The sequence below is a fragment of the Leptonychotes weddellii genome, chromosome 1, assembly GCF_054177405.1.
Source record: "Leptonychotes weddellii isolate Sample4059 chromosome 1, ASM5417740v2, whole genome shotgun sequence".
NCBI lineage: Eukaryota > Metazoa > Chordata > Mammalia > Carnivora > Phocidae > Leptonychotes > Leptonychotes weddellii.
In genome coordinates this window covers 152,447,210-152,461,823 of record NC_138369.1, presented here as the reverse complement: position 1 = coordinate 152,461,823, position 14,614 = coordinate 152,447,210, and the positions used below count along the sequence as shown (strand labels likewise).

General features: G+C 36.3%; 1 protein-coding gene across 1 annotated transcript in view; it reads left to right on the top strand.

Annotated features, from left to right (window-relative positions):
• The window catches only part of LOC102737537 (ephrin type-A receptor 6), a 305,707-nt gene that overhangs the window by 80,590 nt on the left and 210,503 nt on the right, over nt 1–14,614 (top strand). The gene's annotated exons all lie outside the window — the stretch shown is intronic.

The window sequence follows — 14,614 nt, the reverse complement described above, 5'->3', positions numbered from 1 at the left end:
GTAAATTCATTTTCTAAGCAATGAGAGAATTCGCAAATGTTATTTTTAACTCCTGTACTCTTCTTTCAGTATAGAGATAACTTACAATGAAACGAGAGTGATGCAGGAATTTATTTTGAAGATGCAACTTCAGGAGTTTTTCATAAGTTATTATAGATTTACTCAGACCCCAACATTTATAGACATATACTATAATTAGTATTCATATTGATGACCTTGAGGCTCTGCAAGATCCAGAAGTGTTCTGAAAATCACTGAGGATAAAATTAGCTTCAGTATAATGTTTTATGTCATTTCAATGCTAATTAGTGATTTTCCCTATGTAGAATGTTCAAAAGGAACACTATTTTATTCAACTGTTCTGGATAAATACAAATTTATTGCAAATTAGCCCCCAACGGTTTACTCTGTACGTTACTTAGGGCAGAGGCTAAGCTGATGTAACAAAGAGACCCCAGAATATTTATTCCTCTTTCAAATCCTTGACCTAAGGTATATAGTTCATGTTAGCAAAGGAGCTGTTATTCAGGAGGTCTTGAAAGGACCCAAGTTCCTTTTACTCTTTGCTCTGCCTTCCCTTAGTGTGTCATCCTCCTCTGAATCGTCAAAGCCTTCCAGCCTGTGAGAAGGAAAGAGTTCAGACTTTTTTGGGGGGGGGGGGGCTTTGCCTTGAAGGCAATAACATGGAAATTACAAACATGTCTATTCACATCTCAGTGGTCCAAATGCAATTACCTGGGCACCCAGAGAGAGAGTTTGATATATAATCTCTGACTGGGCAGCCATGCATGCAGCTAAGAAGGGGAGGGAAAAAGTGTAAATTGAGAAGGGAGACTGGATCCTGAACAGGGGAATTGGTCTCCCCTAGATACTGGATATCTGTGTAATCCTTTGGAGAGAACAGAACATACAAAAGCATGGCCATTCCGGCCAGGTTCATGTCTTTGCAAAGGCAAAAGAAAGCAGCTGATTATCCTTTGTCTATTTCCAAAGCCCTTCTTCACCAGAGGACCAGCTGCAAAGTCTGCAGGGTACAATGCAAATTGAAAATGTACCCATCACCCGGTGATGGGTATTAAGGAGGGCACGTGTTGGGATGAGCACTGGGTGTTATATGCAACCAATGAATCATTGAACACTACATCAAAAACTTATGAGGTACTATATGCTGGCTAACTGAACATAAAAACAAAATGAAAATGTAGTCTCTTGTTAAAAGTTATTCAGAATTTCTGAAGCTTAGAGCTTTAAGCAAATGACAGGGTCCTTCTAAACTCAAGACTCTGAATGACTACTCCCATTAAGTGGACTCTATTCCCCAGATACACAGAAATCTAGCGCTATACAAGAATTCCAGAGACCATTTGGAGAGCGCCCTTCCTTATATCACTTTATTCCCCATGCACAGTGGATCATCTAATCTCCTGCAAGGCCAGATCTCCCTTTGAAAGCCGACACAAGGGGCCTGTAGAGTTAATCCTAATGCTCACAGCTGAAAAGGCTGTCTTATCAGAAAGATTAAGAACCTGGAATGAAATCAGATTCTCTATTCTCTTCTGTTGAACATAAAGCACATCAATGGGCATTAAAGGTATAATTGAAAGAGTGATTGCATTATATTCATTTAGTTTGGGGATTCATTTACTTAAGACAGCAGAGGAACAGAGGAGAGAGGAGGCCAAATAATTCCATTGCACCCTACGTTTGGCTTTCATCCTCTGGTCCCCAAGAAAAAGTGTTATGTCCTTTTATACTTCAGTGTTCAGTCCTCACGTAGATACAGTAGAAGCATTTTCCATTAGAGCCCTTTGTGCATAAATTAAATGCCAGTGTCTGAAATCATAATGTTGAGAAATAAAATCAAATATCTAAGTGTTAACAAATAAATTATTTTTGTTTTTAGTTTGTAGGTTTTCTTCAACCAACATGTAAATTTTACCCTAAAAAAGTATAACATATTGCCAAAGCAAACAGTAACTGTTAAAGAGACTCTTTTAATATCATATTCCCCCTACCTTATCTAACCTTGAATAAGTTATATTGGAACTCCTCTCATTTGGCAAAGACAGAATATCTAAACCTTGTAGTCAATCCTATACATCAGTGTCTCCTTTTTATATTTATTCATCTTTGGTTATTTCAACTTTCAAACAATATGCTCTTTCTATTGTCCATAGTCAGAAAAATCATAAAATTGCTTTATGAGACAAAGTTGTAACATAACTTTCCTCTTTGCGTTCCTGGCCAGTACTACTTTGTTAATTAACCCCATTATGGCATGTTCCTAAAACTCTATTTGTAGGTGGAAAAAATTAGTGAATGTGTGGACATTTCTCATAGCAACAGTGTGAAAAAAGCACTGTTTGGTCAAACTAAAGAAGAATTAATAGAATTATGTTAACATCTATGATGTAATTACACAACTGGTTACTTGCCTAACATTTTACTGTAAATATTTTCCTTAGGTTGTCTTATATCCTTTAGTTTTTTCCCACCTATTTAATTTTTTCTTCTCCAACTCCTACTTTCTCATCATCTGTGTGCATTAGGTATTCCCCTTGGAAATGTAAATTAAATGACTTAAGTGGCAGTGTAGACACTGGACAGAGGTGTGTTGGAGTGAGGGAGATGGGAGAGAGGCAAGATATCAGGTCTTAGTAATTGTCAGGGGAAAGATATTTATGTCTGATTAAAGCACTGAAAGTAGAGATAGCCATAGAGATGATATCTATGTGGAATCCACATAGAGGATATCTATGTGTAATAGGAATTCACAATTCATTACTGAGAAAAATCAGTAAGACCTACATAGCTTTTGGTGAAAAAATAGTTAAAAATGCTGTTCTGGGCTCTGTCCAGAGTAGTGAAATATGCCAACTTCATGCAGAGAGGAGCCTACAGAGTCAGGTTGTGGGTAGGCAGCAGGTATAGTTAGTAGGCCTCTGACTTCTGGGGTTCCTTTAGTGGGATTAGACTATAGATGAAAGAGAGAAAAAAAAGCTGAGGATTGATAAAGCCTGTGTTCCCTACAGGCTCATGCTTTTGATTCAGATCAGGTCTAGATAAGGGTGAGTGGTCCAATTTGAATAGTTCCCAAAGTTGACTTGAATTTAGAAATTAAGTTGAAACAGAGCTTTGGAGTCAAACAAAATAGTTGAGTAGTGATTCTGTGATTTAACAGTTGCATGATTTGGGCCAAATTCTGGGCTTCAGTTTCCTCATCTGCAAAATGGGCATATACTACCTACCTTCTGGAGTTGTTGTCAGGCTTAATTGACATATATATGTATAAACATCTGACATTCAGCACAAGGGATGCAACAAATCATCTTGACCTGCCTCCTCTAGTGTATTTTATCATTGAAGCCTTAATATAAATAGATATCTCACTTGTGAAATTGAATTTTAACCCTTGGTAATGATAATGCTTTCCCTGGCTACTTCCCTTTGGAGATTCTTTAATTCTGATGATGATGATGATGATTAAATCTTGTTTTTTATTCAGCACCTACTCAAGGCCTGGCCCTGTGTTAAGTGCTTTTCATATATTTTCTTATAAAATTGTCATAATAATCCCATGAGGTAGATAGTATTATTCTCATTTCTAGATGAAGAATGAGATGAAGAAAGAGTAAGTGACTTGCTCAACATTATAAGACTAGGTAGTAGAAGACCTGGGGTTTAAACCCAGCTGTGACTGACTCCCAAAATTATTTCTGAGGCCAAAGAAATAATGCTTCAAATAAATAAAGAGGCAGAACATTAAGCCTTTTTATGGTGGGGGTGGGGAGGCACTTTTATGTACAAGGCTGTTATTTGCTGCTGGTCAATGGGTCCTACTAGAATTCTTTTCCTTGTGTTTTGCTCTAAAGAACAAATGTCATTCTAATGCCAGTATTGTTAAATGCCATTTATTGCTTGTATTTACATTTCTAAAATTTGCCTTCTCCTTCTTAAATAAAGGTATGTCTTTCTAGAATATTAAAAGCCCTAATTTAACTAATGATAAGAGTATTCAGAATAAGTAAAGCATCTTTGAGCAATTGACTTATCATTGTAATTCAAATGAACTGTCTCAGAGAAAAATTAGCAAATCTCATATTGATGCAATAAATAGCATCTTTTCTGGGGTTTTTTGGTTTTTTTTGTTTTTTTAAAGAATGCCTTCCAGGCTTCTAATTGGGAGACACAGTATATAATCATTAAATATTCCTTAAATTAGTTGTTAAGAAATGAACCCCAAAATAGCTACATTAAAGTTTTAAGACAGAAAAAAGCATAGGAAATGATATCACATTTAATCTGTAACATTTCTTAACATGTTCACTGAGTAATGTTTGTTAGATGGCTAATATCTCCTTATAAAAGGCATGGTGCTAATTGGTTTTTTTTATATTGTCACTATGCTTATCAAAAACATATGTAATCAACCTGTCTTCCACAACCTTTGTCCTGGGATTTTCAACTTTATAACCACCTGAATATTATGTGACAAATACTTAGAAAATTTATTCAGTATCTAGGCTGAATATACACATACACACACACACATATACACACACATATATATATATATACATAAAATCCCTTATCTTTCACTATAAATTTTACTTTTTTTTTTAAATGAGTTTTCTAGGACAGTTTTGTTTTGTTTTGTTTTGTATATCACTATTCTATTTAATAGTGGCAGCTTATCTTTGTTCATCAATACAGGCCTGAATTTCCATGAAAATGCACATTTCCATTTAAATGAAGTAAGCAGCCCTGTTGCATAGGAGACTATCAAGATCATCTATCTTCTTCGACTTTTTTCATCATAAAATGAAATATTGTGGCTAGAGAACTGTAAAACAGAAATTCCCAGGCTAAAAGAACCAAGTCAGATTAGGATAGAATCATTATTTTACACATATTTTGAGAGATAATGAGAAAACGGGTAAACTGAATTTTAATCATGGGCTGGAAAAGGTCATCGAAAGGCTTTCCCTTTTTCAGGGCAGTACTGAACCTAAACCATTATAAGAAAAACTTGCCTTGCTGAGTATCTATAATTTTGAAACATTATTCCATTGAAAAAATGATTCTTTTGTCTCTAAGCCCATAGGTCACCCTCTTATATTTGACCTTCCTCTTTCCCTAGTCTCAGCGGAAATGCATAATATCTCCCTGTCATTCATATTCTGTTCCTTTATCTATACAGAACTCATTATTGCCTCTACTATCAGCCTTCTTTTCTCTTGGCTTAGTGTCACCATATTTTTTCTCTTTCTAGAATAGTCCAGAAAGTTTTAACTGTTGGTTTCTCAGCAATCATCTGCAGGTAAAGAAAGTCAAAAGGACAACAAAAAGGATATAAAAAGTGAATGACAAACCAGTGATTTATTCAGCCTAATATTTGGTTCTGTTATTGCCTTCTCTTTTGAGGTCATAGTTGTACTTGTTAATGTGCAAGGCAAAGTGCTTACTTTCTGGGCCACTCCTAATTCTCTGCTGCCATCCCCCAACTAGCCTTTCAAGAATCTATTCTTTTTTCAATTATCCTAAAGGAACTCTCTCATCCCCTGTATGATTTTGTTCCTCTTCTTCAACTGTATTGTATTTTTTGCAACATGACAAGAGGAGTGTAGACATTTTTCCAGATGTGGTTTCACAATTTACTTTTTATAAGAAGAAACTTGAGTTTATGGCCTGTTTTTTCCATATTTGATGAGATGATCTCAAATGCAAATGTTGTCTTATCTGTCAGTTGAAAAGATTTATGGTAGAGGTCAGATTAATTTTCTTTTCTATCCTTAGAAACTCCTTTGCCCAACCAATTAGACTGAAAATAAGATCAACAGTAGATTCTGGCAAGACATTTGTGCCTTTTACTCAAGAATTTCATAGCATTCTAAATCAAATGATGTAATGAAAGATGGGCTTTATCCATTCTCCCTGGACATTATAATATGAATAAAAGGAACAGACAAGAGCCAGACAGACCCAGGCTTGAATCAGTTTTACTATTAATTCACTCCATAACCTTCAGCAATTTAGTAATCTCTCAGAATTTTGATCTGCTCACCTAAAAAATGGATTCATAATAATAAAAATAGCTATCTTGTAGAATTAATGTAAAATTTAAAGATGACACATACTGAGGCTCTGTCATAGAGTAGACACTCAGTTAAAGGGCAGAAACATGACTGTTGGGTTAAAAATAGTTTCTATATTCAGTTGAAATGGCTAAGAAGAATGGTACTCTATACTCAACTCTTAAAATACTTTTGATATAAACATCTGCCCATACAAAATTCCATTGCCAATACCATAGTAACTCTAATGATATATATGATTTTCAGAGTCAGTTGAAAATTAGTAATTAGAAATGAAGTTTCATTTTTATCAGTACATTAAGAGGTATGCCCGTATGAGCAAATTCTTTCCTTTTTTGTTTTTCTTTTTAATTAAACTCAAAACTTAATTCCTTCTGTATCTTGTGAGGTTATATTGTGTGTGTGTGTTTATTTTTACTTTAAACTTAATCATATGATGAAATGACTTTAACAAAAGAAAATTTACTTCAATATCTTAATGTAAAACCATTGTAAACTAGTCTTATCAATTTATTCCTGGAATATCTAAAACATTAGTAGGTTGATTTATCAAAGATAGGACTATATATCAATTTCATAGACTTTAAGTTAATTTTATTTACTTGTATTTCAACACTCCACGTCTTATTTGGGAGGGCCATTCAGTGTACATTTGCTATCTTACACATGCTTTTCCTACTCATGCAAGATGCCTCATCCTAGTAGTTATTTGAGAAATGCTTGTAAATAAATAAAAAAATGAGTAATTAAGTGAATGACTAGAAGAATATAGAATAATTTCTAAGTAATTCCTTTAAATGACTATGTCTATCTGATAATCAACAAAAATGCTAACATGGAAGGTAAGTTAAAGGACAACACAATAAATCTGATATAAAATCACATAATATATGTAAAGTAAAAGTAAGGGGGAAGAACAAATTTATAGAGGACGATTGTGAATTATAGTAGTTGCAATACTTTATGTTAATAATTGACTTGATAAATCAGACCAAACCAATAGAACTTATTATATGCCTTTGAATTTACATAGTGAAATACAGGATCTTACAGAAAAGAGTCCATTGTAATTTTGCTTTCTATTGAGTTTGTGTAACAGATGAGGTAATTTGGAAGAGTTTTTTATTAGTTACAAAGAACTTAGTAATTTTCCAAACTTTGATAAATATTTTTATAAATATTGATAAAATATTTGGCAAAATGAAGAAAACTTGGCATCTCTTTTCAAAAAAGTACTCCAAGGAGATAGGGAAACTCTGGGTACATCTTGTATAGAAAGAAAAAAAAAATGATACATTCTCTTAAGGCTAAGGGCCTTACAAGGCCCTCACAAGAAAACCTACACATCATCAATTTTTGTCCCTTATATATCATTAATTATCTCTTGCTACATAACAAATCACCCAAAAACTTAAAACAAGAACACTTATTATCTTACAGTTCCTATGGGTCAGGAATTCAGGCACAGCTTAATTCCTATAGGATGGCTCACAAGGTTGCTGTGAAGGTGTCAGCTGAGGCTATTGTCTCATCTGAAGGTCTTATCTGAAGCTCAGATGGGCAAAAATATACTTCCAAGCTCATTTATATGACTGCTGTCAAGATACAGTTCCTTGAGGTTGTTGGCACCGAAGGCCTTAATTCCTCACTGCCTGTTGGTTAGAGCACACCCTCAGATTCCGGCTATGTGGGCCTCTCCAAAAGGCTAGCTTATTTCATTAAAGCCAGCAAGAGAGTCTGCTGGCAAGATAGCATACTACATTGGTGAATAATGAGATGTGAATTAAGATCATAAATCTTATTATATGATTTGCTTATTCCATACTGTAGTTCATTTAGCATGAGGTAATTAGTTCATTGTTCCCATAGTGATACTTGTATTCTCAGTCTATGTATTTAACTAATGACTTCTGTCTCTGTGGCCTGTCCAAGTTATCTTTTGCTATGTGACAAACCATCCCAAAACTAAATGGTTCAAATAATAATCATTTCATTTACTCACAATTCTCTGGGCAGAATTTTGGTTTGGGCTCTGCTAGAAATGGGGGTTGTCTTCTGGTCTCGCCTGGGGTCACTCCTATGAATGATAGTTCAACTGGACAGAGTTGCTATTAGGCGGTTGGGCTGGGGGATCTGATTCCATATGGCTTCTCCTTCACCAACAGGCTATGGATAACAATCTCAAGGCAAGTGTTCTAAGCAGATAAGAAAAAGAGTTGTAAAGTCTTTAGGCTTTGTCCCTGAACTCTTACAATGTAATGCTGACACTTTATGTTGGTCAAAGCAAGTCACAAGGCCAGTCAAGATAACAAGGTGGAAAAATAGATTCTACCTCTTGATGAGAGGAACCACAAAGTCACATTACAAAGGGCATGCATACAAGGTTGGGAAGAATTTATAGTCATGTTTTACAATCTACTATAGAGATGATTACTTGGGAAAAAAAATGAATCGTCATTTGTTAAGCCTAGCATGGATAACAGGTTATGAATTTATTTGCTATTTTCTCTCTATGACCATTTTTGCTTTGCACTCCTAATGAATGATATTTGTGTTTTCCTTATTTAGTGACTACTAGGTAATATGCATTGGGTTAGGTACTATGAGATTTACAAAAATAAATAACAATGGAGCTCAGGCTCAAGAAGGACATAAAGGAGGGTTGCGTGGCTGGCTCAATTGGTTAAGTGTCTGACTCTTGATTTTGGCTCAGGGCATGATCTTGGGGTCATGAGATTGAGCCCCACATTGGGCTCCATTCTCTCTCTCTCTCTCTCAAAAAAAAAAAAAAGGATATGAAAGAAAGTATAATACATAAGGTAGAACAGTGAAGTAGAAGGAGGTAGAAAGAAGCATCATAAGTGAACAAAACATATGTGTAAGTCACTATTGAAATTTAAAGAATCTAGAGATCACTGCAGACTTAGCAATTAGATTGCATTAGGAAGATGGCATTTGAAAGATAAGAAATGCCAAGATGAGGGAACAGCAGGTATAGAGGGGGAAAGAGCAAAGCGGTAGAAGAGGCGTGGAGATTATAAAGAGGAATTTTGGAAAGTTTCAAGAGATTTTAGAGTCAGATGTCACTGACTCTTTACTATATCTAATTTCTCTTCAAAGCCTAGGCTTTTCCTTTTTCTTGACACAAATATAACTCTAGGCCTGTTTCTTGGCTTTTAATTGTAATGGCCTTTTTAGTTTGGTGACTTTTTAGTTTTAATGACATATAGAGTTTAAAATGATTAAAGAAAAGAGGAATTTTTGGTTTTTTGGGTGAATAATAAAAATAAAATGTCTTTGCTTCATCATGACTGTCTTGAGAAGCAAGTTGAGATAAACTTGATTCTAACGGACCATCCAACCTTTATCAAAACAGGACCAGTGAAAGTGTTCACTGCCCCAGCAGGCAGCACATTCCCTTAGGAACAGTTCTAATAAATCGAGAATCTCTGCAAGTAAAAATGTGCTTCCTCATAACACTGTGTATAATCTTAGAACACTCCCCACTGGTATTTGTTCTGCAAAACTGAATTTATACAAAGTAGCTCCACTCCTTCTCCTCTACTCCATGACCCTTCAGATGTTTGAAGATAATGTGTGAACCTCATAAATCTTTCTTTTCCAGTCTAAGTTTGTCTAAACCTTTCAACCATTTCCATCTGACATGATTTTCAGACACTTCATCAGTCAGATAACCTTCTCTGGAGAACTAGAGTTTTTCTCTAAGTCTTTTTAGAATTGAACCCAATACTCCAAATATTTTTCTGATGAATGCAGAAAACACAGGGCTAGTACCTTTCCTGCTGTGCCTCAATTAATGCAGCCTAAGTTTGCATTTTGCTTTTTGGATAGCTAGCTGCCATATACTGTTGGCATAGGGAGCGCTAACTGCCGGTTTATTCCCAGTGGTCTTTCTCAGATGAGTTGCTCTTATGCGAGACTTGTTTCTTTACGTGTCCAACTGACTTTAGGATGGTGAGTGCAAGGCTGTGTTTTATTTATATACCTATACTATATATCTATATAAATTATATGTATTCTCTATCCAAACTGACATATATTTTCCTCATATTCCCATTTAATAAATATTCCTATCAAATCTTATCATGTAGGTGGATTTTCCTAAATGCTCCAGGTCTTTTTACATCTCAGTTAGGTCAGCTTGCATAATTAGGGTCCTTTCCCATATCATCTGAGTTTGTTCTGCTCTGCAAGTTAGCTATGTGTCTTTCTCATGACTGAGCTCAGAGCTCCCTGTGTGGCAAGTTTTTTAATACACTCTCTAATTTTCTTCTTTATTAGAATAACTGTGTTTGCATTGTTGGAATTCTGTATTTTACGGACACCTATCCCTCCCTTTTTATAGAATCTCTGATCATGGAATCCAACCCAAACCATGTACACTTTTTTTAAACTGCTACCCTGAATTTTAATGAAGTGTAATGTCTACAGTTCAGGCTAGGGCTTTTTTCTTAGGCTTTTAGGTATCTTAGAATGAAAATAGTCAGCTTAGGGGCACCTGGTGGTACAGTCAGTTAAGCATCCAACTCTTGATTTCAGCTCACGTCCTGAGATCAGGATTATGAGATTGAACCCCACTCAGGCTCCATGCTCAATGGGGAGTCTGCTTGAGTTTGTCTCTCTCCCTCTCCTTCTGCCCCTCCCCCAGCTTTTGCTCTCTCTTTCTCTCTCTCTCTCTCACTGAAATAAATAAATAAATCTTTTTTAAAAAGTTTAAAAGAAAATGGTCAGTTTTCCCAAGTTTCCAGCCCTTACATTTCATATGTCTTTATTCAGAAGTAGGTCCAAATCACAATTCATTGACCTTTTGAAAAAATGGAAAGAGCAACAAGACAGGTATTTATGATCTGTGTAGCCTCTCAGGTATTGCTTTCATTGATGGAATAAATACACTCACAGGAAGAGAAAGTGTGCTCTGTAAGGATTGTTTAGAGCTTGCAGCAGCTGGGCTTTCTGTGTTGGCCAGTGCAGTTCCTGGTTGAAGGGGAAACGTTTGGTACTCTGTCCCTGCCAGAATCTTTCCTGTGGTTCCCTCCCACGCTTCATCCTATCAGGAAAGGTAGTCTCCCTTCGATACTAATAGTAGGCAAGAGTTACTAAATGTTTACATGATTGAAGCAAGCTTTACATGTATTTATCATCTCTTTGAGTCCTTACATTGCTGAGAATGACAAGAGTCACATATGTCCGTTTTACAGACAAGGAGACTAAGACCTTAGAGAAACCGAATTACTTGGTCACAGTGAAACAGCTAGTAAATAATAATGACAAATTCAGCTCCAGATTAATCTGAGTTCAGAGCCCATGCTCTTAGTAACTTTATTACAAAGAACCTTTTGTGTTTGTGAATCTATACCTTTTCCAGAAGGATAGCATCTTCTGTCACTTGTGCAATAGCTATTCCTATAAACTACCGTTTATTACCATAATCTCCACATACCTTAGGTGAATTCGGCTGTGCTCCTTGCTTTTGTCCCAGCCATCTGTCAATCCATCTGTCAGTAGTCACTTCTCAACTCCATGCTAGGAGGACTGTGTCACCATTGCTGTCTGTTCTGGTGATCTGTGACGGCAGTGTGAATTGTCACCGCCACCACTGTCCAACCCCGTGTGCACTGATCCACGGAAAACCACTGCCTCACCAGGGCCAGTGTTAATGTGGATGCTCACTATTATCATGAGGTCATTCTTTAGGGTGACGTCACAAATTTCCCTCACTGGAAGAAAGGTTCACATGTTCATGTATGCTATATCAATCCTCAGCTAACCCTGTCAGCTCTGCCTTCAAAATATATCCTAGAGCCAATCATTTTTGCCACCTCACAGCTACAGACCTGCCCCAACCCACCAATATCGCTCCTGGCCTCCTTCCTCCCACCTTTGTCCCTCTGTACTGTGTTTTCCACACATACCACAGAATGTATACAAATGTAAATCAGATTATGTCACTTTCTGCTCACCACCCTCCAATCATTGCCTGACTCATTCAGAGTAGAAGCCTGTTCACCTACTAGCTACCTCTCCAACTTCATCTACCACAACCTCTCCCTTGCTCACTGCTCTTGTGAAACAGTGAATTCCTTGCTCATCTTCAAACATGGGTTATGCACTCCCATCTCAAGACCTTTGTACTTGATGGTTCATCTGACTCCACAGCACTAGCTCTAGTAACATCATGGCTCTTTCCTCATCCCCCCACTTCTTCCAGCTTCTGGGACAGTGTTATCTATCAGAGAGACCTGTAAGAATGTTTATAAAGTAGCAGCCTTCCTCCCATACTCTTTCCCCCTTACCCTGCTTTTTCTCTATAGCAAGTATCACCAAGTGCCATATATTTATTTTGTTTTTCCTATCATTTGTCTTCCTCTGTCTCTCTTATTCACTGCTATTCCCTTAGCCCTTTAAACAATACTTGGCAGGTGGTAGGTGCTACATAACCTTAATGAATGGATAGAGAATTTATAATGTACCAAAATGATGAAAGTATTTATTCATCCATAAATGACTTTTATCCTCAAAAGGGTTATAGCCTCATGTAGGATTAGAGTGAGGGGAATGAGATAGTAATTCACCTTATACATTCCCAGGGTTAAGTGTTGTGATGGAGGTATAATAAGGATGCATCAGCCTCTCAGAGGAAAGGCATACAAGCTAAATTGAGGGATCAAGGAAGGCTGACCCAAGAGATGACTTCATGATTGGAAAGCAAGTAAAGAATGTTAGAATTATGCAATCAGATTTACAATTAAAACCATCACTCAGATGTCTTGTGGAGGAAGAATTTCAATAAGCAGTGATTGGCAGGAAAGTAACCAGTAAGAATGCAGGGATTCATGAGAGCAAGGCACACAGAGCTAGTCTCAGTTTTCTGACCAGAATGACTAAGATAAAGAACACAGGAACAAACAAACAGGGATATTTAGAAGATTTAGAAGATTTGACATGTTGAAATATACGTAGAAGGATCCAGTAATTTTCTAGCCAAGAATGAAAGTCTGGGCTCTTTTGATGTTGTTTTGTTTGTCTTTTTGTTTGTGAATATAATCGGAACCCTCTATTTTAGAGTTTTCAGTTCTAAGAATGTAATTGTTTTTAGATGACAATGACTTCTACAAAAAGGTGAAAGTCACTATGCTCTTACTGTAGTGAATAACATTTCTTTACCCCATTATCTATACTTCCTATGAAAATAAGAAGTAACTGGGACATTGTAAAGGGATTAATTACAGTGTAGAACCCTACCTGATGAGAAGCAACTCTTCAAAATACAATGCCCATTTTCTAAATACTCATGACCAGGTCAGTAAGAGAAAAGTGAAGTTCCTCCCAAAGTAGGCAGAATGTCTTGCTTGATAAAATTGTAAACAAAGTCCAGAAGGTGTTGCTCAGCTCCTTGTTGGGTAGTGGGCCCCAGGTATTGCAGAAGCTAATACCTGGCTAAGGATAGAAAACTGAAGAGGTAAGGGAAGAGAGTAAAATTTTATTTTTAAATATTAAAAATACGAAAGAATAAGCGTGGTTTGTTGTCTTTACATTTGACGCATTAGTCTATTAAGATGCACTTGCTGATTGATGGAACAAATGCCCATAGTACATTTAGTACATAGTACACAATAGCACCTTTTACTTTGTTCCATGAAGTTAAATAGCACTCTCCACAAAAACAGTAGTCAACAATTTTAATTTTTAAAACCCAAGTGGCTTGCACATATCTAAAAAATTAAAGAAAATAGAAGGGCTTGTAATGAAAAGCACAAGCATATCACCCCTTCCCTTCACCCCATCCAGCTCCAAGTCCTATGCATCCATGACAGTACTTTTTAATGGATTGTTGTGGGGTTTTTTCTAATTCTAACTGTTATGTCCATATTTATTGTAACATTAGATGTTATCTATTGACTTCTTATTATCACAGATAAAGATTTAACTTCCTTATAACACCTACCTCTCCTTTATAACTTTAAATATTATTTTTAAGTCTTTATATATTGTTCTAACAAATGTAAGTACTTAATTTTTATACTTAAAAGGTTTTTTTTAAACTATAATCAAAAACAGCTTATTTTCAAAGTGCTATACTAATGTTGTATATGTTTTGGCCCTTTCTGCTAAGATTTCTGCTATGGGAGCTCCTGGTAGTCAGATGTTAGTTTTTTTTAGCTAAGGTGGGAAGAGAGAAAGGTTTAACCTTTCTTAACCTGACTGCTGAATTGTGCAGGCCCTTTTAAATTATGCCACCTTCTCCAAAGTTCTAGATCCTATTGGTAACGCTGCTGGAAATTCACAGCTGAGTTTCTCCAGAGTAGAGTTTTGCAAACTGTGATCCACAGGCCAAATTGCCTATTTTGCTGGAACACAGCCACACCCATTTGTTTACTCATTGTCTACAGCTGTTCTGGTGCTACCACTGCAGAATTAAGTAGTTGCAACAGAGTCAGAATTATCCACAAGCCTAAAATATTTATTACTTTATCAAACAAAATTGCCAACCCCTGCTC